Raw genomic sequence first — 27,858 nt, 5'->3', positions numbered from 1 at the left:
AAAACTTTTTTTGTCTTTTTTGCTTGCTGATAAGTAAGTTTTGCTGATTATAAATATATAACTTAATAAAGTACCGTATTAAAAAGTATTTTATTATTTATAAAACATCCAAACAAAAAAGCTCAACAATGCGGAGAGTAATAACGAAAAAGATTTACACGTCTAGTCACCCTCCAATAAGCAGGAATTTATCTCACTCGTTAATTTACTCACTGTAACTTTTTACTTTGCAAGACTATAATTTTTTTATGGTTTTATTGAAATGAAAACTCAATAAATCTTGCAAACATCCAATAATTGGATATATTGTCCCATAAACTCGTACTACATGCAAAATAAAAAAATTTTATCCTGGGTTGAAAGTTTTAACCTTAACTAGAAAACTGTCGAAGTGTTATGACGTTTCACCTAGTCGTTCTGAAGTTATGCTTACAAAGTGAAAAGGTGAATTTTGTGTTTTGATGCAAAGAGATGGCTTGATAAGTTTTGGGGAAGAACTCTTCCCGACAATAGGAAGCGCTGGCCTAAGTAGGGCAGTGAAGTGCTTAGGTCACAAAGTATCGACGAAGGACATTCGGATTGCAAAGCAACGACTTTTACATCAAGAATGAAGTTTTCGCGGAAATGCTAATGTTATGTTTCGTCAACCATGCAGCTTAGAAAGGATGTACAGTAATGGAAAAGATAACAACTAAAAAAAACTCAGAAGCGCAGAAATATGGTACTCATGATTCATGGGTCCAACCAAAGAACAAATAGCAGCGGAAGGTTTGATTACAAAGGCTTACTGGGTGCATTTGAAAATAAAGCATATATCTTATTAATATTATATTAAGTATTACTATTCAGCTTTTACTTTGAAGAGTAAGAAAGTTAGAAATCAGTACTTCACAAACTATTATTGAAAATATTGAGTTTCTCATGTATCACGTCTTTCTCACTCCCTTCGACGTGACGTGAAAAAAATCTGTTTAAAATTTTGCAGTATCAGTATCACATTTTTAGCCGCTTAGCTTGCGCTTCGCCTTTATCAAAGAAAAACTTTTAAAAATTGTGTATTTTCTGTATACTGGTGCGTATTTTTGACACGTGCTCAAACAATACTGAGTCAATCAATCACAAAACTGTCTAAGAAAGTTTTTAGTATGAAATCGTCTCGTTCTATCGACATATAGCGTAACCCGATCGCACTTATATAACGCCAGATACAGATTATTTTTACTAGACCTGATTTATGAACAAACGGAGCGACATAGCGGTGTTAGACATTTTCGATCCGATTACAATATTTCAACTTGGATGTTACGTGCTATCGTAGATTTGGCATTTCACTTGAACGAACGTTAAAAGAACGTGTCTACTTCATGGAAGCAAGTTATGTGCAAAGAGCAGAACGACTTTGACAAAATATTGCAACCTCTTAATTATAATTTACTCAAAAAGAGAAGATAGTTTTTAAAAGTTAAAAAGTGAGTTTGATAAACCAAATGTGCTAGAATGAGAATTAAAATCGTGACATGTGCGTCTGAATTGTTCATTTAGTGCAAAATTTGTTCTAAATGATTTTAAAAGTAATGGCCTAATCTGTTTCTATAAGTGAGCCGGGATATTAAGTTTAACTTCACACAATAGAAAATAACTACAAAGTGATCCATTCGGTAGTTTTACTAAGAGTATTATGCCATGCATTTTCCTACGAGTAGTGAGTATCAGTAAATTGATAAGTTTTGATCAAGTAAAGTACAGAAAAAGGCTTCATCCGAATACCTAGCTTTCATACCACAGAGCCATATACCAGTACAGGTCTAATCAAAATGTTAAAACGAATTTTAGTAACATACGGATCTCTTAATTTTTATACTCTTGCAACATGTTGCTACAGAGTACAATATTTTTGTTCATCTAAGGTTGTTTGTATCACCTAAAACTAATCGACATTAATATAATAGGAATAATATATAATATATAAAAAATTATCAGGATGACGAAACGAGTTGAATTTCGAGTGACTGTCTGTTCGTCCGTTCGTCGCGATAACTTGAGCAAAAATTAAGATATTGTGATGAAACTTGGTCCACATATTCCTTGGTACCCAAGGGAGGTTGATATTGCAGATGGGCGGAAAGGGACCACTGCCACTCCCACAAAACGCCATTAAAATAATCATTTTTAAATGTCATAACTAAGATCCTTGCAAGTTGCAAGAGTATGAATGTTTGGTTACACGCGAACTTAGCGCTTCTTAACTTGTTTACACTATCGTTTAAAGAAACTAATAACACATTTCGCTTTCAAGCCCGCTGTACTCGTGTTAACATGAAGACTAAAATTAAGCTTACAGTCGTTACTATGGCCATATAAACAAAGTTAAATATTTGCTCTAGGCTATATTTTTTATTACATAGATTTACGAGGAAAACACATTCTCTTAAATTTTTTGAGATTCAGTGGCATATAATTTCTCTCTTACCAAGTAACTAAATTCTTTAAGTCCGTTTGCAACAGACAACTTTAACAAATTACATGCACATTACATCAAGTGAAACTTAAAGAAAATATCAATCGTTGTGTCCTATAGATAAATCAAGGTTGAAAACCAAGGTCATGTTTTTGCACCAGAACTGAGAGATTAACTTTATCCAAGAAGGAGGAGCAAAAACAACAGTTCCTGTAAAAATTATTGAAATTTTACAGTCAAATTGTCGTCCATATTGAATAATATCTTCTTTACTTAAATATTATTGATTTTCTAGTTTAACAGAGAAATGAAGAGGAATTTTTGGGTTAAGACCTCGAAAAACAGTGTGATGATTACAATTATTTAATCAAAAGTAACGTATTTCATTTCACTGAAGAGACACAACTTCGCTAAAAATAGTACTCTTAGTTGATACTGCACAAACAAAACGACGCAATTAACACAAAAGTAGACCTAAGAGTGATTTTTCAGTTAAATAAGATAGTGATGACAATGAAATTTCCTGGGCAGGCAGATAAGTGTATTAAGAATTAATATATTGAAAAAAAATTATTTTGAAAATTTTTGAGTTGTGACTCTTTTGTAGTTAGTGAGCGATATGTATAGATACGTATATAGTTGTATATATCGAATATACATACGATGTAGATACCATACATTGTATATCTATATTAGAAGTTGATCCGACAAATAGTTTTAGAGACATCCAAAATTTTAACTGCTTTTTCCCGAAACGTTGTTGTAAGAGTCGGTGAGGAAAATTTCTTCGAAACGGCTGGACCGATCGACTTGAAATTTTCACACAATAATCTTAGATATATTTGTCAGCTATTGATCATTACCTGTATTCATCTATAGTTATAATATTTGGTTTTTGGATTTGAGATAATTTTAAGCAGAAAAGTCTTTCTCAGCGCCAGACACTTTTTTTCGGACGTCCTCCTGGAGATCAGCTATGGGATTTTTAAAGTACTTTATATTCTGTAAATGTACATCATTTTTATTTATAATATTTATTCAAAACAATGCTTCTTCAAAAGCAGATATATATTTGGAACAATTTTAAGGAAGTATGAGGGAAGGTCTGATTTTAACTAATTTAAATGAAGTACGAATTCATTTACATCATACGTCATTATTTAAAGTAATCACACGGAATTGATGCTGATAGGGACATTTTTTAGAATTAATACAGTAATTGATTAAATAAATTCTGCAAACATTACATAAAATATTTATATTCTATCGCGGAAGTAAACTTTGAAATCCTGCATTGGAAGTTAAGTAAACCATAAAACAATTTTGGATTATCTATATTATTATTTTTTGCCTTATTTATTTGACTTTTTGTTTAGGACCAACCAATCGCAATGCTAAATGTTTTGAAGTCACAGTATACCAGTTATTGAAAATTAGCTTTTGCTAAGTTAAATCTTGTAGAATAGAAGTTGGAAGAATAATGACAAGTAAATTGTCGGGAATTACCTACCGACAACTATCAGATTTCTGGGTTTTGTTTTGTACGCCTCTTGCTTGACATAACCCCATAAAAAGTCTGGTGAAGTCAGGTCAGGTGACTTTGGGGGACAGCGGAAAGTGGAGTTTCTTAATAATAATTTGTTTTCAATTTTCGTTGGAGCTCCGCAATAACCATTCTGGCTATATGTACAGTTGCTCCATTTTGCTGGAACCAATCGCTATTAAAAGGGATACGTTTTCGGCGCAGTTCTGGGTAAAAAAATCTGATTCAACTTCAATCTTTAATAAACGGTGCCAATTGACAGTTACTGTTGCACCGTTTTCTTCTAAGAGGTATGGCCTGAAAATACACCTTGATGAAACTGCGCACCACACAGTGACTCGTTCTGGGTGAAGTTCCGTCTCGTGGATTATTTCTGGATTTGATTCACTCCATATACGTTAATTTTTCTTGTTTACATTTCCATTTAGATCATTTCATTCTGACATAATCAGGCAATTTATCAAATTATTGTCTTCTTCGGGCATTTTATTAATTTTTTGGCAAAATTCCAGGAGAATAGGCAAAATTAGAGGGTTTAACCGGTATGTTATTTGAACTTTGTACGGAAACAGCTTATAAGAAAGCGAAGCGAGAATACCCTTCACAAATATAGAAGCTTCCATACAAGAACTTGATTTTCACTTCGTATGGCAGCTACTGTCAGCGTCAAAAGAAAGTGTATGTACACCTTTTTCTAATACATTTCACTCTTTATTTCATTGTAAAAATTTTAAAAAATTTTAAATTAATTATCAGTTAAAAATGATTAAATATTGTTCTTTTAAAAAATTAACAGCAATCCAAAAAAAATCCACAAGTACTACAACAACACAAACAAACCCAAATATACTCAACCGAGAATATTTTTTGCGAAATTTCAGAGCGATATCTCAAAATCTGAGGGACTAGTTCGCGTATATCGACGGACGGACAGACAGACGGATATGGCAAAATCGACTCAGCTCGTCATGCTGAGTATTTATATATACATGCTCGTATATAAATTTTAGAGGGTCTCCGACTTTTAGTTTTGAGTGTACCCTGTTCAGGGTATAAAAATGGTCCGGCAAAATGAACCAACTAGATCTAATCACAGCGCAAAACCAAATGTTGCAAATCTTTTAAAGTAAACAAGTAAGGAAAGGTTAAGTTCGGGTGTAACCGAACATTTTATACTCTTGCAATTCGCCGGCTAAATACGTTCAGGGTTTGGCAAAACTTTATATACAAAATTTAAGCGAAAGTGTTAAACTTCATTCTTCGTCGAAATCGTGAATGGATTACAATTAAATTCCGTGTCAGCTAAAATTATATTAAAACCATCTTCAACTGAGATATACATTGTGACCAGTAAGTTTCCGGAAATTGTTATTTAAACTGCCCGCGCTGAAAGTTTTTTAGCCCTTTTTTTTTGGTTAAGTTGGTAGCACTGTCCTTAATTACTATGCCAAAAATGATGGCGATATGTCAACCAATTTGTTTGGAGCAGCTGTTGAAATCAATGGACCTCAGGAGTGTTTTGCGATTTTTACAATGGAAAAAGATATTGAACATAGAATTTTCATCAAGTCTGGTGTTTCGTACCAAATTTCGTGTACGAAATCGTTGAGAATGTTAGAAAAGGCTTATGTTGAATCTATTCTATCGAAAACCCAAGGCTACAAAAGGCGATCCCGGATAGCGAATACAAGGCATGTTTCGACTATTGGAAAAAGAGGTGGCGTATGTGTATCACTTCAGAAGGAGCATATTTTAAAAGCGATAAAATAAATATTCATGAATATTAAAAAAAAAATTAGTTTTTTTACAATTTCCGGAAACTTTCTGGTCATTATGTATGTGATAAAAACTCAACAGGAGGCTAAATTTAATATATTGAATTGATGTGCAAAACATCAACCAGAGGATCGGAATTCACTATATTGGGGATATGAGGTTAAGACCAAGACCAATTTTATTTATATTCAGCGCCAAACCATTAATATAATTTTATAATTTTTAAGAAAATGTGTACACTTAATTTCAATATAATATCACACATTTTGAGCAACCTAAACGGTTTAAAGTCAGGTGGAAAGTCGGAAATCATTATATAGGATATATTGGAGGCAGAGAAATGGAAGGGCTGATTACATTAATTGTTGACACTGCTCAGGTATACTTGTGAACTTATATTTATATGTGGAGTAAAGTCAGCCCGACGTTTCAAAATCCTGAATATCAGTTATATAGAGGCTAAGGCAAGTTTTCATCCGTTTTTATCTAAACTATAAAAACAACTGGAAGTTCGAAAATCCTTATTTTAGGCATATTGCCGATATTTTCGGCGAGATGTGGGGCTTGAACAGTTATGGTTTGATTTTGATAATTTTAAGACTCGAGATGACATACCTCAAAGGTACTATTTGTGCATATTTGTTATATGAATACAATCATTGGTGCTTGATTTGTGTACTGGAAAGTGAAAGAATCATATGGAATTTAATATTGTGCTATATGTGAAATAGGCGTGGTTATAGTCCGATTACGCCCATTTTCGCACTTTAATGTAGAAATGTCAAGGCTTATGTACCGAATTTGGTTTAAATGGGTCAAGGGTTTTTACCTAAATGTGGGCGATGCCAGGCCCGCCGTCCAATTTTGACACCGACTCCTATAAAGCCCTCTTGTATCATTCTAGTTATGAAACTTAGTGTTTCTGGCGCATTCATTTATTGATTTATCGTACTTTTAGTAGTTTTTAACAAAACCGATATAATATATAATCCTTTATCACTTCATCACAATATTCAGCCCACAGGTGCCCCGTGCTAATAGAATCCTCTGTACCAAATTACAGTTATATATCTTAATTTAGTGCTTGGGCATTTTATAGGTTTTCGATTAATGGCATTTCAATTGCGTTCTCGTTATTTCACAATCTTATATTTTTGCTTTATCGACTTTCGCCGTGTTTTAGTCAAATAACAATGGCCGGTCAAGAACAGGGAATTACTTTACTTCATTGGCGAATAGGACAGAACTTTTAATGGTCGATCCAACGTCGAGGCGTTATCAAGGCAAAAAAAAAATTATTAATTATTTTGCCCTACTATAATATAAAATATAATATTGTCGTAAATTTATTTCCGTTATCATTTCGTGATGGCAGTCCTGAGAATTTACCAGTATTTTTGGCAAACTATAAAGAACCACAAACGAATTCCAGTATAGCAATCACCAGAATCTTAAGCGTCTTCATAAAGCACACAAGGCGCTGCTAAACGTGCAGTTACATCCCTCATGATATATTTAGAGGAAGTGATTATAGTCATCACAGAATTAGAATTCAACATTAGTCATCCGGAGCTATATGTTACGTCAAACCACAATTACAAAAAGTTCAACGTTTTCCTTTAATAACTGAAACTCAACTTGATCAAATTCTAGATTTTGTAAGTAGAGTTCGTAACATTGTCGCCTTTATCAAGAGCGCCAGATGTAATAATCACTTGATAAGTCCCACGCTATTAGAAAGTTTGGTTGGGAAGTTGCCTTCGTGAAAATTGCATGAAGGGTGTCAACATGAACATAGTCGTATTTCCAACGGTGGAAAATATCGGTGATTGGTTAACTCGTTTTGTGTCGGTTTTGTCTGGAATGTCAGACCAAGCCAACTGAGTCGGCTGCGCAGTTGTGCAACGCTACTTGCCAGAATGATGGTGCTACTCGTCAGATTCTGTATAATTATGTCGTACAGCCGAAACAAAAGGTCTTTTGCCTAGAGAGCACACAAACTCGTTGATTGTAATAAATTTATAATGCGTGACCAAGCAACATAGTCTATCTAGTTGCTGTTACAGTAAGGTATGCACCATTGAAGGTTGTACACAGGTCGAACGTGTATTGAGTTGCTTGTTGGGTTAACCAATGTTGCTTTTTAAGATGTTGCCGAAAACGTTATCGGGACCCTACGGGAATATTGCTGTTTACCCAATGTTCGATGAAATATCTTCGGTAACTCTGTTGGAAGAAAGTATAGCAAAGTCAGGTCTACGGGGGCCAAATGTGCCACTAACATTACATTGGTACGACAGAGGTCAAAATAAAGGTAGCTCTGTGGAGTTTGTAACGAACGTCAAATCAGTGATTTTACTAGACCTAAACAACGGTTAACTGGGAATTGCCAAAAACACACTCGAGGAAGAGTCAGACAAGCCCACAACTATAAAAACGCTTATAGGATGGGTCGCTCACGGAAAATTAAATTACAAAATTATACGACAGCCTCATTATTTACATATTCGTGCTTCGCAGTAACAAGCATTAAAAATCATACTCAAAGATTATTTTTAAACTGAAAGTTTCGGTGTGCGAAATACCGACTCGGGTAAAACTCGACAAGCCAAAGAATTCTTAGAAAGTTCAACAAAATGTATTAATCAGGGATACATGTTGGATTGTTATGGAAGAAAGACAATGCCGCTCTTCCTTCTAGTTATAATTCAGTTGTGTGCTATTAACCGTTTGAAAAATTTTGAAGTGAAGATGTAAACAAAAAAACGAATTTTGCTGAGAATTAAAACATACATATATATATACATTGACAAACACTTCCCGGATTGATGCAGCTTAACACAGCCGACGAGGTGACTAATCTCATCATGCTGTACTAGTAGGGGTTTGCCAATTCCCACAACAGCCGGTTCTGCGATACCGGAATTGACCCGGATTTTATCCGGCCAAGGGCTGTTATTTCGACGATCTAACCCTGTTTGGATCGGTAGGTTTTAGATTAAGTTTGTCGTCACTGGAGCAACGCCTAGCAGCAGGGTTGCTCCATATCCTCTTGACCCGTGCTGGCATTGAGTCCAACCCGGGCCCCGAGGTATTCTACTGCTGCGTATGCGCAAAAAGGCTCCATCCAAATTCCACCTCGGTTAGGTGCAATACATGCAATGGATGGAGCCATCTTAAGACCTGCTCGGGCCTTAAGACACACAGGGAGTGGACCACGAGTTACGTGGCCCCATGCTGTCAACGCAATAATGCGACATATGCCTCAACGGCCGTGCAACCTGCACCATGTTCGCGCACTGCGCTGCCACTCCAGTCGAGTGGCCAAAATGGGACCTCCACGGTCCTAAGGAGCTCACAAAGACAGCACAACTCCCAATCTGACCAACCTTCCCCCCCCCCACCTTCATCCAGCTCCAATCCCCGTGCGAGAACCACACAGCAACTCCTGGTTCCTCGCACAGTCTGTTCCGTGTGTCAGACCATAATACGCCGGAATGTCACATCAGTCAAGTGCAATTCTTGTGCTGGCTGGTGTCACTTTCTGTCGTGTTCTGGCCTGCGCACCACACGAGAGTGGAGTGCGTCGTATGTTGCCCCATGCTGTGGGAGTCTGCCCCCGCAATCACAAACAGTGGCGTCGCCAACCAACACCATAGTGCGACAACCGCCCATGCGGATAGCACAGCTGCAACAACCACCACCTACACGCACCCCACTCACCCCTAGGATCACGACTGGACACCCGCGACAAACGCGACTCTTACAATTCAACTGCAACGGACTCCAGAGCAAGATCGAGGAGATAGTTGCATTTATGAGCCGGGAGCGCGTAACGATAGCTGCGGTCCAAGAAACCAAGTTAAACAGCCGCTCAGATCTTCTGAGTTGTGCAGGTTTCAACGTTTTACGTAAGGATCGCGAGCGAGATAATGGTGGAGGCCTAGCCTTCATATTGCACAACACCGTGCAATATCGTCTAATCGATGTTGACATCGACCGCAGGGACACTACCCTAGAATGTCAGGGAATAGCTGTCCGGCCAGGCGATGTCGAGCTCGAAATATTTAATATATACATCCCCCCAGTTACATGTTGCCCAACAGGATATCACCCGAATATAGATGCGCTACTTCGTGGTGAAAACCGTCTGGTGCTAGGCGACTTTAACGCGCATCACGATCTTTGGCATTCCTGCCTGTCAAACGATCGTAGGGGGATGGAGCTGGCGGAACAGATAGACGATTCGACATTCTGCACAATGAATGACGAAGCCCCCACCAGAATTATGGGCACCTGTAATAGCTCGCCAGATATTACCATCGCTAGCGGTGGTCTGATAAATAGTATAACCTGGCGACCTATGCTAACTCTTGCATCAGACCATCTGCCCATAATTATCTCGATCGAGAAACCTCCTGACTTTATTTCTGTGGATAACCGCACCTATGTTAACTTTAACAAAGCTAACTGGGTCGGCTTCACAGAATTTACTGAGAGCACCTTCAACGCACTATCCATTCCTACGGACGTCATCGTTGGCGAGCGTCAATTCCGCAAGGTGATCGCTGCTGCTACAGCTCGCTTCATACCGGCTGGAAGAATAGCGGAACTCCGCCCTAATTTCCCAGCCGAAGCAGCTGTATTAGCAAATGAGCGCGACACCTTACGCCATGCCGATCCCTGTGATCCCCGAATAAGGGATCTCAATTTGGAGATTCGGCAAATGGTAAACCATCATAAGCGGACAAAATGGATAGAGCACCTGAAGTCCTGCAACCTCTCCACCGGTGTGAGTAAGCTTTGGACTACTGTCAAGGCCCTGTCAAATCCGAGGAAACATGACGATCGGGTTGAAATCCAATTCGATGGCCATGCCTCCTCGGACCCGAAGAAGTGCGCGAGCTACTTTAGCCGGCAGTTTATACTGCACCCTTCGACCGACAAGGCCAAACGATGTGTTACCCGACGGTTGCGCAAAATGCCAAAAGACTGCGCACCACTTACTTTCACCGATGAGGAGGTTCAGAATGTCATCAAAAAGGCGAAATCGTCCAAATCCATCGGCCCTGACGGAATAAACATGCTGATGTTAAAACATCTAGGCCCAACGGGAGTAAACTACCTCACCAAGGTCCTCAACCTGTCGATATCCACTCTTCAAATACCCGATGTGTGGAAAGTCGGAAGAGTGGTCCCACTACTGAAACCTGGGAAACCCGCCAACAAAGGGGAGTCTTATCGCCCGATAACTCTCCTTTCCCCAGTAGTGAAGACACTTGAGGCCTTGTTACTCCCGTCATTCACCCACCACCTGAGCCTAGCAGACCATCAGCATGGTTTTCGTAAAGTGCACAGTACCACCACAGCACTTAGCGTCATAAACGCCCAGATAGTTCATGGCCTGAACCAGAAGCCACCCTGCGAGAGGACGATCCTCGTAGCGTTGGACTTGTCAAAAGCTTTTGACACAGTCAATCACGCAACGCTACTTGAGGACCTGGAACAATCAACGCTCCCTCCAGGGTTGAAGCGGTGGACCATGAACTACCTGAGCGGTCGACACTCATCCGTACTATTTCGAGGTCAAAACTCCAAACTCAGGAAAATTAAACAGGGGGTTCCGCAGGGCGGTGTCCTCTCCCCGCTACTGTTTAATTTTTACATCTCGAAACTCCCCCAGCCACCAGCGGGAATTTCAATGACCTCGTACGCAGATGACTGTACGATATTGACGTCGGGCAATGGAATCGATGGCATGTGTTCAAAAGTAAACGGCTACCTCTCCGATCTTTCTCGCTTCTTTTCTGCAAGGAACTTAACACTCTCCCCCACTAAATCCACAGCGACCATCTTCACCAATTGGACGAAAGAGTACAGACTGGACCTGAACATTTCAGTCGATGGCACAAAAATTCCGACAGTAAATAACCCTAAAATTTTAGGCGTCACTTTGGACAGTCTGTGCTCTTTCACTCCTCACACGACCGCGATAACTGCCAAAGTACAGAGCCGCAACAAAATCCTCAAGTCGCTTGCCGGCAGCTCATGGGGAAAGGACAAAGAAACGTTGTTGGCAACTTACAAGGCAATCGGCCGGCCGGTCCTCAATTATGCAGCCGCAATATGGTCGCCTGGATGTAGTGACACGCAGAATAAGAAGCTCCAGACTTGTCAGAACACTGCACTCCGGACTATCACGGGGTGCCTCTTGATGTCCCCAATCGAACACCTACACAGTGAGGCCCGTATGCTTCCGGTTAAGGAACATAATGAGCTCCTCTCCAAGCAGTTTCTGCTGGGATGTTTTCGCAGAAACCACCCCTGCAGACGCCTGCTTGCAGCGGGACAGCCTCCTAGGAACATCAAGAGGTCCTTCCTTGACTACGTCGACGACATCAGACAGCACGTCGACCAGACTTCGGACGCAACTAACTTCAGACAAGCACTGACCGCCATTCACAGTGGAGCCATTAACACCTTCACCGACTCCCTTTCAGTGAATGGCGTAATACGAGTCAAACCACCACCCATTGCAGACACAGAGCTCGAGTTGCCTCGCGAATCTAGAGTGACCCTCGCGCAACTTCGTTCTGGATACTGTAGCAGGTTAAACTCCTACCTATCCAGAATAGACCCCGACATACTAAACACATGTCCTGCATGCAATGAGTCTCCGCATGACACTAACCACCTCTTTGCATGCCCTACAAACCCCACTCATCTAACACCCCTTTCCCTATGGTCCGACCCCGTCGAAACAGCTCGTTTCCTGGGCCTTCCGTTAGATGACCTCGACGACAACGAATCTAGAATTTATCACCCTAACGGGGATTAGATAATCGTTATAACAACAACAACAACAACAGTAGGGGTTTGCAACAAGTATACCCCAATTATAAAAGGTAGTAAAATCCGTCAAATTGTTTTTATGATTGTTAAGCAATGATAAATATATTATATTTATATATCTAATAATGAATTGCACTACAAGTGTTAGTGATGCTCATGATACTATAACTATATCAGAGGACAGATAAAATGCGTGGGTGGCCATTGCCACCTCTCCTTCTTAATGAGGAACGTCCTCGTTCCTAAATATCAGGTGTCTTTATTTCCAATGTTGTTACAAGAGTAGCAGATCAATGCGGTTAATAAAATACAGCGTAGAGCGATAAACTAATGGTGGTCAACATAATTGTTTACATCATCTCGTCAGATCTCTTAATGGCAATAAGTTAAAATTATTGATTCCTTCTGGAGCAAGCGGCAGAGGTTCGTACAATTTGTCTTACATACTAGTTTAAATATTTTCAAATACATTCTTAAATTATTTCTTAAAACTAATCGTAGAATACAAAATGTTTACCAAACTTATTTAATACAAATACAAAATGTTGCTTACATAAAGTACATTTTTGTGAAAAGCTCAGTTTACAATCAGCTGAAATTTTAAGTATAAATACAGATCAGAGAAAACCATTTAATCAATTGGTGTAGCACACTTTAATATTTAAATTCACTTGAAAGCATTATGTTGTATAAAAATTTAATTTACTTCAAATTGTCTTTATGGACCACACTCCCTTTAATAAGAACTGTAGTTCCCAAATCTTTTTCTATTATTTGTTCTTCGTAAAGGGGGGTTAATTTATTGCCAAGTCTGGGGTTTCTCTTCACCAAGACTTTGTCACCAGCCGTAAATGTGCGATTTATTCTGTCTTTGTTGTGAGTAGTTAGCTCTAATTGTTGTTCGTGTCTCAAACGTGACGATATATCGTTACTTATATTCGAAGTTTCGGTTGTGTTTCGAAATATGTCTAATGGTCTTTTATTAGTTACAGAGTTTATTATTTTATTGTATTCTATAGTTGACAATAAAATTAAATCCCGAGTGTCATCAATGCTCCTTTGCAACTTTATGCATCTGGCAATCTCTACCAATGTACTATGGAAGCGTTCTACCTGTCCATTAGATGCGCTGTGGAGTGGTGGAGCATTAACAACTTCGATGCCGAAAGTGTTAGTAAAAAGATATTTGACTGTATGGGAATTTAATGACTTCTCATTATCGCAATAAATGATTTTAGCATTAGGAAATATATTCAAAAGTTGTATAAGTTGAGGTTTTATATCCACAATTGATTTAGATGCTATAATTTGCACAACTGCAAATTTGGAAAACTTGTCCAAACAAGTAAAAAATATTTGGAATCTGTAGAAAATATATCGATGTGAAGGATTTCTATTATACACGGTGGAATTGGCGTTTAAGCTATCTTGTGCTTTTGATGATGCCTATTATATTTTGACTTTGAACAGATTTTGCAGTTTTCGACAGTTTCTTTTGCTTTTTTTTCCAGTTTTGGAAAAATAATCCTTCAAAATTTGTTTCACGTTTTCTTGTGCAGCGCGCTGAGAACTATTATGCTCCGTAATAATAATTTCAAATTGGTCATTTGGATCGAATTTATCAGTTACTAATTTTTTACAATATTTAAACTTGGTATTTGGAAATAATTTTACTATATCATGTTGGATGTAGGCTAGAATAGACAAGCTGCAATGGATTGCATTCACTACGTTAGTGTTGACAAGATCTTAAATATTCTCTAAAATAATGTTTTTGTCACGAAAAGAAATAGCATGTCTTGTTCTATTTCCAAATATAATAAAAGTTCGTTTAGATGCATTCTCAGCCTCTTCTTGGGTTTTTGAAACAATGTTAGCGGTTGGTAGTCTGTAAAACTGTTTAAGTACCTTACACCATAGAGGTAGGTTCTAAGGTTTTTTAATGCTCACACTATGTCCAGAAGCTCCCTCTCGTTTGTTGCAAAATTAAGTTAATTTCTCTTCAAAACTCTTGATATCATAGTAATTGGTCTCCCTTCCTGAGACAAAACAGCACCTAAGCCATGATTAGAAGCATCTGCTGTCAAATCAAAAGGTTTTTTAAAACCGAGGTAAGTGAGCATTACATCTTCTGCTGCTTCTACTTTTTTTGACTGATTAGCACTGACTCGGTTCTCTCGACTGTCGGTCAAAGTTTTGGCTATGATAGCAAAGTCTTTAATCAAACATCTATAATAGCTTGCTAGTCCTAAAAATGATCTTAGATTGAATCAATTTTTGGGCTCTGGGAAGTTTAACATTGTATGTACTTTATCTGGACATGTTTTGATGCCCCCTCTTGATACAATAAACCCAAGATATTCGGTTTCATTTAAAAAAAATTTTTTTTTTACAGATACTCTCATGTTAGCATTATATAGACTTTTTAAAACCCAGTTTACGTCTTCAATATGTTGTTCTTTTGTTTGTGAAAATATTATAACGTCGTCTAAATAAACATAACAGCTTGTACCTATTCTTTCCCTCACGTCATCTATAGCCCTCTGCAATATACTAGGAGCATTATTTAATCCGAATGGCAGTCTACGAAACTCATACTTTCCATTGCTTATAGAAAATGCTGTTTTCTCCCTATCTCGTTCTGCAAGTTCAATTTGGTGAAAGCCTGATTTCAAATCCAGGGTTGTAAAATATTGAGACTGACCCATGTTAGACAAGATCGACATTATATTTGGTATTGGATACTTGTCATCAATAGTAACTTTATTTAATTTTCGAAAATGTACTACTAAGCGTTTCTTGCTGTTGCCTAACTCGTCGAAACCTTTTTTGTCTACTACCCAAATTGGCGTTTAGCATGTTGTCCCTGGTGACCGGTATTTGAAAAGAATTCTCTTTGCCTAAACCCTTGAGAATTATTCGCTTTGGTTTGTTTTAAGGTCTCGTCCTGCGTATTTTTTTGCTCATAGTTCGATGAGTAACGGAAGCGAGACGTTGATGGATCTACATCCATTGGCTCAGGTCTCTCGTGCCTATAATTTCTTTGAAGAGACATCCTCTCAGAATGTTGACTCCTCTTATTGTCTTTAAAACGTTTCGAAAAATATGTTGCGAAAGTATAACGTTCATGATTTGCCTCTAGCTCTTGAGCAAGTGCCAAAGCAGTCGGTAAATCAGTTGGAATTGTAGAAAATTAAATAATGCAAAGCATCCGTTCTGTATTTTTCGTTTATTGAATTCGCTGGGTAACCCTCGTAAGTCATTAGAGTCTTATTAGAAAGCAGTGTCAGCTTTCGCTCTACTTTGTCATAAAATTCTATAACAGTAAGACTTCCGTGTCCTAAAGTGCTAAGCTCTTGCTCGATCAAATAAACTGGTTGCTTACGGTCTGCATACGTAAAATCAAGCCTTGCTATTATAGCCTTGAAATTTAACACGGTATTAAAAGAAGCTAGAACAGCGTCTGCAGGACCTCTAATTTTGTTTCTAATTATAGCGACCGCTTGGTAATGTTTTGCACTTCCATCATACCTCTCGTATAATTTATAGGCCGTGTGCGCCGCTTGTCTCCATGAGAAATAACGCTTTTGTTTACCGTCAAACCTTCTCAAAGGGTTGTACGTTTCCAGTCAGTGGAGTAGTAAACGTTTTGGTCATTTCATCTTTTATCAAAATCTTCTTTTTGCGTTTTTATGCGGCAGATATCGCTGCCGTAACAATGGCCGTCAGTTTGTTAATATTCATACTTATTTCGTTTTTGTCTTTTAAAGCTAGTGTATCAAAAAGGCAAACTAATTGAGAGTCACACATCAACTTAAAGTATAACACGTGGTTTTAAAATAATAAGTTTTTTCATACAACCGAATGCGTATCACTTTTAGTAAAGAAAATGTAAAAAAAAATATATTCAAAGAAGAATTTAAATATAGGTATATCCAAGTAGGTTTTCCGATTCTCTAAATATACTGAGCAAATTACTTACAAATTTAGGTTCCGTTGTTTTATTTATTGCTATTTTAATATTAAATTCAATATGAATGTGGCTTATAAATAACCGTTACCGTAACTTTAGTTACTTTTCAGTTACCAATTGATGTACCATAAAATTTAATTGAGTTCCCGTTGTTTTAACTTTTTTTGTTACTTCGATGATTCACTTTAAACACGTGGTGATTTCTTGCGCACTTGGAAACGCTTCTTATTCTTCTTCCAATGTCACAAAAGCTCAAGAGTGTGTCTTCGTTTAGGACTTGCAGCATCCAGTATAATTTATAAATTGTTACACGATATTTCTACGTAAGGGATATAAACGTCAGAATTTATTATAACGTTACTTCCCAGGCCCCACGTTGTAGATCTTCATTCAGCTATTAGCATTACCACTGTAAACTCTACTCCACTCTCCACGCTCTCCCAGCAATCAACACACTCTTGTACTGCAAGTGTTAGTGATGCTCATGATACTATAAATGTATCAAAGGGCAGATAAAATGCGTGGGTGGCCATTGCAGTTTAACTTATATATACATAAGTTAACACCAGCAATCGCGAAATCGATGAATGTCCGAAAATTCTCAATATTCGTCAACAAGTTAGCATATCCGATTGCAAATCCGTTGGATACTTCATTCCCACCAAATTGCTGACAATACTTCATGCTTATTAATGATACCTGGAGTCAAATTACATCAAAGGGTTTTGGAGTCACGTGGCTACACGTGTTTAGTGTATAGGGGCTTTTGCATGTAGTCGCTGCAAAAACCAAATCTTTTATATAGTCGCAGTAACTCACCCAGCATAGCAAGTGAAATAAAATAAATAAGTTAAATAAAACTTGTTTAATTAATTGGCGCCCAACGTGGGGCCACGCAAAAATATACTTACGATCATGGTCGTGCATTCGGACTCACATACTAAAAAGCTTTCTAAAGAATAGCGAAAAAAAAATCATTTAAAAGGACAGTGCTTAAATTCCTTTTAAAGGATTGTAAAATACAGTGTTTTCTTAGGCATTGCACTCCAAGCCACTGCGGGCGTCTTAACAAAACTGGGAGTCATCCAACAATATCAGTTGCAACGAAAGTGGAAACCATCCGAACTAGTAGCAGCCATCGAGAGATAATAACGGGTGTTTTTTTCGAGGTATAGAGCTTTAAGTTGGCATTACTGTTCAATATGGCTACCGATTTAACAGCTGTCAAGTGATTTATTCTCAGTTTGGTTTGGCAATTCATCATGAATAGACTCACGCCTAAACAACGCTTGCAAATAGTGCAATTTTATTTCAAAAATAATGGTTTTGTGCGGAATACGTATCGCGCACTATCGTATGATGCGATGAAGCGCACTTCTGGTTGAATGGCTACGTCAACAAACAAAACTGCCGCATTTGGAGTGAAGCTTATCCTCAAGTGTATGTCGGAACACCGTTACATCCAGAAAAACTGACTGTTTGGTGCGCTTTATGGGCTGGTGGAATCATTGGTCCGTACTTCTTCTAAAACGATGATGGCCAGAACGTTACAGTCAATGGAGATCGGTATAGAGCCATGATTACTAACCATGATGTCCAGGAGCTGTGGTACCAACAAGATGGCGCAACATGTCACACAGCTCGTGCCACAATCGATTTATTGAAAGACACGTTTGGTGACCGCCTAATTTCACGTTTTGGACCTGTGAACTGGTCTCCAAGATCTTGTGATTTAACACCGCTAGACTACTTTCTGTGGGGTTATGTAAAGTCATTGGTCTATGCGCATAAGCCATAAACGCTTAACCATTTGGAAGACAACATTCGCCGTGTTATTGCCGATATACGGCCACAAATGTTGGAAAAAGTCATCGAAAATTGGATGTCCAGATTGGACTACATCCAAGTCAGCCGTGGCGGTCATATGCCAGAAATCATATTTGAAATGTAATGGCACAAGATAATCTTTCGGATAAATAAAATTCATGTCAATCGAATAATTCATCGTTGTTTTATTGCAATTTAAAGTTCTATACCTCTAAAAAAAAAAATACCCTTTATAATTTTAGTAATTATGTACCTCAAATTGTAAGTAGAGTGTTTAATATACTTGATATCACTTTTTTCTGCACCATTCGGGAGCTAGGCTGATTCTGTTGATTTTTCCTTGAGTGTCAATATAACATATACAGGGGTTTTGTAGAATCTGATAGTTGTCGGAATCAAAATTGAAACCGATAAAAAAAATGTAGTAAGTGTCATGAATTCAGATATTATTGGTTTGACGTTCGAAACAGAAATTGTATCGGTTTTGGGTGTCACGGAAACCAATTTTATCGGTTTTGTTATTAGAATCAAAGCAAGAGGATTTTTGCTGACAGATTTGGAATGTAAGTTAAGAAAATATTTTATATTATTGTTACAATTTAATTTATCGTTATTTCTATAGTGAAAAACATAAGAATAAAACTTAAAATGGCATAATTATCGAGTTTATGGAAAAAATCAAGAGATTTTAAGAGAATTTACAAAACGTAATTTAACACCCAAATGCGTCTTTATTCAGTCGATAATGTGATATAAATTTTTAAAGTAAGCATGTATACAAACATACCAGTAAATGTACATGCGACTCCCATGGTGCATAAAGTGGATTACTGTGCTCCTGTAATATATTCCTTTTATTTTTTTCGTTGCTTTTTTTCTTCAAATAAAATAAAAGCTAAAATAGCGGAACTCATTGTAAACTTTAGTTGACTTCATTCAGCACTTCAAATTTATAAAACGCTTCCTAATTTATTCATTTGCAAATTTTGTCACATTAGTAAACAGCTGATTCGAATGTTGGTTTTGCATATGTTCGAAAAGACGCAAATCCAATCAGATTCTGTGACACCATTCAAAATCAGAATTGGTTTGCAATTCTGACAACTACGCAAATCTGTCTTGGATTCCACAACACCCCTGATAATAACGGTTTGTAACATTAAAAAAATTTTTTTAAACATAAACAAGTAAGGAAGGACTAAGTTCGGGTGTAACCGAATATTTTATACTCTCGTAACTTACAAGAATAAAAGCCCGGGAAATTACTTTAGGTGTTGGCAAAGTTTTATATTAAAGGAAGTATTGATCCAATTCAACCCATTTTTGACACAAACATACTATTATCGAGAGATTCATTTATTTATTTTAGTATATTAATTTCAATTATATATCTTACACATTGACCGATATTTTCGGTAAAAAGTCAACTATAGGCACTGGGGTCCACTTATTCAGTACCTAGGGGATTGAACAGTTTTGTTTCGATTTAGACAATTTTTGGTCACAAGGTGGCATACTTTAAACGCATTATTCAAGCAAAGTTTTATTCCGATACAATCATTGTTGTTTGATTTGCATAGTGGAAAATTAAAGAATCAGATGGATTTTAAAATAGTGTTAATGGGAAATAGGCGTGCTTGTAATCTGGTTTCGCCCATTTTCGCACCATAACATAGAAATATGAGTAGAATGTTATGTACCGAATGTGGTTAAAATCCGTTAAGCAGATCCCAAGATATGGGTTTTCACGCCTACTGTCGGATTTAACGCGGTTCCTATTAAGTCATACCATCCGAGAGATGAAATTTAATGTCTATGGCGTGTTTACTGCTTGATTTATCGCGCTTTAGTTTAATAGTACCGTTATATATCACCCATTTTCACACTGTCGTGCTAAAACGATGTGTTCTCAGTGAATTTTGTTATTATAGCTTTAGCAGTTTAGGAGATATTCACATTAAAACTATTAGGGGGCGGGACCACTGCATATGCCTCTTTCTAATGGGATCCTCTGTATCAAATAACGGTCTTGTATCTTATTGTGGAGCTTAGTTATGGCAATTAATTTCTTTTTGATTAATGGTATTTTTGGGCGTGGCAGTGGTCCGATTTCGGCCATCTGCAATACCAACCGTCTTACGGTACCAAGAAACATGTGTACCAAGTTTCATAAAGATATCTCAATTTTTACTCAAGTTACAGCTTGCACAGATGGACTGACAGACAGTCATCCGGATTTCAACTCGTCTCTTCATCCTGATCACTTATATACAGTGTCGGACAAAACTAAAGCACGAAATTGACCATATTACCATTTAGCTAAAAGTAATTTTTTTACTGTTATAAAATTAATATTTTCTATTTTATTTCACAAAAATATACATTTTTATTGATGTATTAAAAAATAAAACTTAACATATTAATTCACTTTACACTTAAATATGACTTAAAGATTAACAATATACATAAAACAGATACGACAAACTAAAGCTACATATAGTTAAAAAATACAAGTAGTTTTTGTTAATATTTAGTGGCATTCATTGTTTTTTATGACGGCTTTACATCTTCGTGGTATAGATTCAATTAATTGAATTTAAAATGTCTTCAGAAATGTTTTTTTATTCCCGTTAGACTTAGGTAAAGAGAGTCCTTGTTTTCAGTCCAATTTTCAAGCTGAATCTTCCGATATACCATTTCCCATAGATTCTATATGGGATTGAGATCAGGTGATTGCTTATTGCTTCCATTTTAACGACATTTTCTCTTCAGCATGAGGAAACATAACGTTTAGAAGGATGTTTTTGTACATAAAACAATTCCTTATGCCATTAATTTGATGGATGGGACCTACTCAATGGCCTGAGAAACATCCCCAGAACATTACGTTACCTCCTCCATGTTACACAGTACCATGTGAATAACGCGGATTCAAACGTTGGCCTTTTGGTTTTCGTACCACCTTTAATTCATCAGTTCCTTTAACATTAGACTCATCAGAAAAAAGTACACTCCTCCATTTTGTAATACTCCAGTTATCGTGAGGTTTTGCAAATTCGAGCCGCGCTTTTCGTTTTTTATGCGAGATGTATGGCTTTTTGACACTTCTGCATGTTATGAAGTTATTTTCTACAGATCGTCGCTGGATGGACCTGCACGAAATCTTCAATCCCGATTCGCTCTGGATAGATCTAGCTGATATATGCGATCTCTTTTTATGAAGCGCACTATGGCCATATCCTCACGGCTAGTATTTTTACGTGGTCTACCACCTCCATGAAATATGGTTAGAGAGCCCGAAGAACGAAAATGACTTATAATTCTTGAGACAATGCTGTGATTAATTGTGAAAATTTTCGAAATATTAGTAACTAAATAGTACTGAATACTTACTACTCGCCATTTACAATTTTTTTTTATTACCAAGCAACATCGGTGATCACAAATGACAAATCTAATTTTATTAAAATTATTCCAACACGCTCTTCAAAAAACGGTTTCTAACTACAATTAGAATTTTAACGGGTCTTGTTGAAATTAAGGTCAATTAATAAGTAAATATAGTTTAGTGCTTTAGTTTTGTCGCAGAAAATATACATATTATGCGAAATTTTTGTATGTCAAAATCTTATTTGTAATAAAAAGAAATTTAGTTAGATAAATTTTTGTTTTTAACATAGAATCCTATTATATTCTTAAAAAAGTAAGTTTGGCAAAACTTTTACATTTTGTTTTTAACTAAATGTTTACAAGGTGAACTTCGTGCTTAAGTTTTGTCCGACACTGTATATATAACCCTATATCTAACTCAATTAGTTTTAGGTGATACAAACAACCGTTGAGTGAACAAAGCTATTATATTCTGTAGCAACATGTTGCGAGAGTATAAAAATATTGTGAAAGAATTCAATATTCATTATTCGACGAAATCTTGAATGGGTCAGAGACTCACTTAGTTTTATTCGCACCAGCTAAAATTACATTAAAATCATCTTCAAATAGAATATATGTGAGATAAACTCAATCAAAGATGATGTGGAACGTCAACCAGACTTATTCATTAAATTAGGGATATGAGGTTTATACCAAATCCTTACGTATTTAGCGCAAACCCATTAATATAATTTTTAAAGAAACTTGTCCACTTAACTTCATTAAAGTATCACATATTTGGACCAACCTAAACTGTTTATGGTGAGCTGAAAAGTTGGATATTACTATACAGGGTATATTGAGGCCAGAGGAAGGTCTAAGCACGCATTAACTTTTGACATTTTTTAGGTATACTCGAGAACATATTTTCAAGCAATTTTATAAATAAATAATTCATACAGTGACCGACATATTCGGGATTTTTGTAAAAATAACAGAAATCATTTTATGTACATATGGATATAGGGGTAGTATTGGCCCGATTTGATCTACTTTTGGCGTTAATACATATTGCTAACTGAGAAAATACTCTCTGAGTTTCATTCAAGTACCTCACATACCATCACCAATATATAAGGAGTAAAGTCAACCGGATGGTTAAAAATCCGGGTATTACTTAAGGCTAGGGGAAGTTTTCGTTATTAGAAAAACATGTCCCACAATTTTACTAAGATAACTCACAAATTGGCCGATATATGCGATATAATGTTAACCGGAAGTTCGAAAATCTTTCTATTAGGTATATGGGGGCTAAGAGAAGTCGAGTTTGTCGTGATCGCGACAAATTAAATAAATCACATATATCAGCAGTAAACCCAAATTGTAAATTCAGCAATGTAAAGCATTGAAACTGTATTATTGTATTCTATTCGCAGCTGCGACCGGTAACTGGTAAGAAAAAAACCGAGACTAACCTCAGCACTACAAGTAGGAGTCTAAAACCTCTAAAAGGACCAAGCGGAAACGTCCAAATGCTGTTCCTCATCTATTTGTAAGTCCAAAAAAGTATATGACAACAACATTTCATTAATTTTGTTAAGTAAAATATAAATAACGTATAAAATATCAATATACTGAAAAAAGACAAAAATTATTTCAAATAAAAAATTTTGTAAAACAATTTTTACCATCCATCCACCATACAGCACATTAGAAACAAAATCAGAGGACCAGCTGACACTGCGTTTATATCTTATAATGTTTTCAGTGATGACTGGGAGAAAATTAAAACTTGTCTCTTGCAGACAAGCGGGATCTTAGAACCCTGGAGTATGAATTAACAAACATAAGCCAGTAAAATTCGAGCACAGCCCAATTCTATGCTAGAATAAATCACCATACCATCGCTTATCTATATACATATATAACAAGTAAGGAAGGGCTAAGTTCGGATGTAACCAAACATTTTATACTCTCGCAAAGTCAAATGGTATACTCGTTTGAGATTTCTTTGTGGATTGACTGATATTTTCGGTGGAAGGTCAACTATAGGCACTGGGCCCACATATTTAGTACTTAGAGGCTTGAACAGTTTTGGTTCGATTTAGACAATTTTTGGCCGCAAGGTGGCATACTTTAATTGCATTATTCACGCAAAGTTTTACCCCGATATAATCATTGTTACCTGATTTGCATAGTGGAAAGTGAAAGAATCAGATGGAATTGAAAATGGTGTTACATGGGAAGTAAGCGTGGTTGTAGTCCGATTTCGCCCATTTTCGCACTATGACATAGAAACATGAGAAGAACGTTATGCACCGAATTTGGTTGAAATCGGTTGAGCAGATCTCAAGATATGGGTTTTCACCTAAAATTGGGCTGTGCCACGCCCACTATCTAATTTTGAACGCGGTTCTTATAAGGTCATCTTATACCATCTCAGAGATAAAATTTTATGTATATAACCCTATATCTACCTCGATTAGTTTTAGGTGATACAAACAACCGTTAGGTGAACAAAACTATTATACTCTGTAGCAACAGGTTGCGAGAGTATAAAAATGAAACCGGTTTCCCGTTGGCACGCCATAACTTGAGAACGGCTAGACCGATTTGGCTGTTTTTTATACTTTCGCAACCTGTTGCTACAGAGTATAATAGTTTTGTTCACCTAACGGTTGTTTGTATAACCTAAAACTAATCGAGTTAGATATAGGGTTATATATATATAAATGATCAGGATGAAGAGACGAGTTGAAATCCGGGTGACTGTCTGTCCGTGCGTGCAAGCTGTAACTTGAGTAAAAATTGAGATATCTTTATGAAACTTGGTAGACATGTTTCTTGGTACCGTGAGACGGTTGGTATTGCAGATGGGCGTAATCGGACCACTGCCACGCCCACAAAACGCCATTAATCAAAAACAAATAAATCGCCATAACTAAGCTCCGCAATAAGATACATGACTGTTATTTGGTACACAGGATCACATTAAGGAGAAGCATCTGCAGTTAAAATTTTTTTTTTTAAAGTGGGTGTGGTCCCGCCTCTAATAGGTTTAATGTGCATATCTCCTAAAACGCTAATGCTATAATAACAAAATTCACTGGAAGCAAATTTTTTTAGCACTTCTATTGACGGTGTGAAAATAGTTGAAATCGGGTGGTAACTCCGCCCACTCCCCATATAACGGTACTGTTAAAAACTACTAAAAGCGCGATAAATCAAGCACTAAACACGCCAGAGACATTAAATTTGGGATGGTATGAGATGACTTTATAGAAACCGCGATCAAAATTAGACAGTGGGCGTGGCACAGCCCACTTTTAGGTGAAAACTCATATCTTGGGTTCTGCTTAACCGATTTCAACCAAATTCGGTGCATAACGTTCTTTTCATATTTCTATGTTATAGTGCGAAATCGGACTACAACCACGCCTATTTCCCATATAACACCATTTTCAATTACATCTGATTCTTTCAGTTTCCACTATGCATATCAAGCAACAATGATTATATCGGGGTAAAACTTTGCGTGAGTAATACTGTCAAAATTGTCTAAATCGAACCAAAACTGTTCAAGCCCCTAAGTACTAAATATGTGGACCCCAGTGCCTATAGTTGACCTTCTACCGAAAATATCAGCCAATCCACAAAGAAATCTCAAACGAGTATACCATTTGACTTTGCGAGAGTATAAAATGTTCGGTTACATCCGAACTTAGCACTTCCTTACTTGTTTTTTGTAGTTTTCTAATACTCTGTAGAAGGTTCTTACGGAAAAAATATTAAGAAAATGTCTCAGAAAGATTGAAAATATAATTAAATTTTGCATGTTTTAAAAAATGTAAAATAACGAATGTCATCGTCATTCACAGCCATAGACTATATTGAAAGAGCATCGTTCGTTCGGAAATGTGGTTCTCTAATCAAATTCTATCGCACTAATTTACTAATTTTTTAAAATTACTCCCCACAATTAAATATACCGACTTTGACAGTAATATTATTAATACTAGTGATGATTTCATTTTAATGTAAGTATTTAATAATAATAAAATATGTATACTATGAGTTAGATTTCAGAATAGAAGTTAGATTTCATATACTAACTGCAACCAAATACGAAATGCCCTAAACTTCCAGCCAATTTCAGCAGTATTGTACACGGACAAAATAATTAAATTTCTCGTATTTTCAAAGTCACACAAAATAATTATATACTATATGGACAGAAAAAAATGCTGAAATTAGTTTTAACAATAACATTTTTTTAAATTAAACTGCTTATTCAATATCATTTAATTATACCTTAGCCACAGCAAGGCGTGGCCGGGGTCTTCTAGTTATAAATACAATTAAGGCGCAAGTGCACTCAGAGGAAGCTATATGCGCCATGATAGATAGCTATAGAAATAGGGCACTTGACGTTTTGGTTAAGCGGCGATGAACTCTCCAAGATGTTAATCATCCAAAAATCACAAACACTACCAGAAGCTTACACTTCCTGTTTAAAAATTCAAAATTTCCATTAAGAAAATCATACAATTTATTTGAGAAACTTCAATAATATGAATTACAAAAACACTAATTATTCTGCAATACTAAAATCACCAAAAGAGCTTAATGTTCACGAAAATATTAAATATATAATTCTAGGTGCCAATATTTCAAACAAATCATTATTAGCATCACCTCCAAGGCCCACGCAGCTTATTCCAATGGGTTTGACCCGTCACTACATTCCCATAAATTGAACTACATAAACAGGCCGAATTCCCAAAAAGCAACAGACTGTTTCATATTGAACCGAAAAGCAGACTTATGAAGAACAGTACGTTGAGGAGATAAATTGTTTAATGGACACCCATCAAGCCTTCCTTAGATAGAGTACCACACTAAGTCATCAGGTTCTTAATTGATACTGAGGCTAAAAAAAATTTCGTTTGTGAAAAACTTGCAGGAGGCTCAAGTTTACTAGATAAACCCTTTAATGTAAAGGGTGTTTTTTTTTAGGTATAGAACTTTAAATTGCAATAAAACAACGATGAATTATTCGATTGACATGAATTTTATTTATCCGAAAGATTATCTTGTGGCATTACTTTTCAAATATGATTTCTGGCATATGACCGCCACGGCTGACTCGGATGTAGTCCAATCTGGACGTCCAATTTTCGATGAATTTTTCTAACGTTTGTGGCCGTATATCGGCAATAACACGGCGAATGTTGTCTTCCAAATGGTTAAGAGTTGTGGCTTATGCGTATAGACCATTACATAACCCGATAGAAAGTAGTCTAGCGGTATTATATCAGAAGATCTTGGAGGCCAATTCACAGGTCCAAAACGTGAAATTAGGCGGTCACCAAACGTGTCTTTCAATAAATCGATTGTGTGGTAAAAAGTCAACTATAGGCACTGGGGTCCACATATTCGGTATCTAGGGGCTTTAACAGTTTTTGTGTATAAGGTGGAACACTTCAAAGGCTCTATTCGGGAAAAGTTGTATCCCGCGACTTTAATAGGTGCTTTGTTTATATACTGAAATTTGAAAGGATCAGATGGAAATTAAAATTATATTGGAAGTAGGCGTGGTTGTATCCATGATTTTCCCTATTTTAGCATAGAAATATCAGACAAATGTTATGTACGGAATTTTAAATCGGTCGAGCAGGTCGGAATATGTGATTTCATCTAAAAGTCGGCGGTAAAAATCCCTCTGTGCTATCCCGGATGTAAAAGTTAATGTCTCTGACGCATATAATTATTGATTTATTGCACTTTAATAGTTCTTAACAAAACCGTTAAATGGGGAGTGGGATTCAACTATTTTCACACTATCGTAAACAGGGTTGGAAAAGTGTGTCCAGTGCAAATCTTGGTAATATGGTGTTATTGCTTTGGAATATATAGGCTGCATTCACGACAGCAGTGTTGCAAATTTGTCAAAGTATCACTTCCTGCGTGAATTTTTGGCAACACTTGCAACAGCATCACATTCTACTGGCACTTTTTGCACGCAATTTATGCAAATAATCGGCAACACTAAATTTT

The 27,858-nt window shown here is 36.8% G+C and overlaps 1 protein-coding gene and 1 long non-coding RNA gene across 6 annotated transcripts in view; one reads left to right on the top strand and one right to left on the bottom strand.

Annotated features, from left to right (window-relative positions):
- GlcT (ceramide glucosyltransferase) overlaps positions 1-27,858 on the bottom strand; it is a 125,413-nt gene that overhangs the window by 81,485 nt on the left and 16,070 nt on the right. The window contains exon 2 of one of the 4 annotated variants that reach the window (XM_070112746.1): positions 3,322-3,460. The exons of the other annotated variants lie outside the window; for them this stretch is intronic. The gene's annotated coding sequence lies outside the window, so the exon portion shown is untranslated. The remainder of the gene's footprint in view (positions 1-3,321; positions 3,461-27,858) is intronic. 4 annotated transcript variants of the gene reach the window in all.
- LOC138858212 (uncharacterized) lies at positions 1,114-26,820 on the top strand. Of its 2 annotated transcripts, none has more exons than XR_011397411.1 (3): positions 1,114-1,469; positions 23,238-23,353; positions 26,461-26,820. It is a non-coding gene; the product is annotated as an uncharacterized lncRNA (long non-coding RNA). The 2 variants fall into 2 exon arrangements; XR_011397410.1 differs by having other exon boundaries at positions 1,114-1,702.

Source organism: Bactrocera oleae, chromosome X, assembly GCF_042242935.1.
Source record: "Bactrocera oleae isolate idBacOlea1 chromosome X, idBacOlea1, whole genome shotgun sequence".
In the NCBI taxonomy this organism is placed as follows: domain Eukaryota; kingdom Metazoa; phylum Arthropoda; class Insecta; order Diptera; family Tephritidae; genus Bactrocera; species Bactrocera oleae.
The sequence above is the reverse complement of the archived record's forward strand: the minus strand, read 5'-3'. Positions and strand labels throughout refer to the sequence as shown.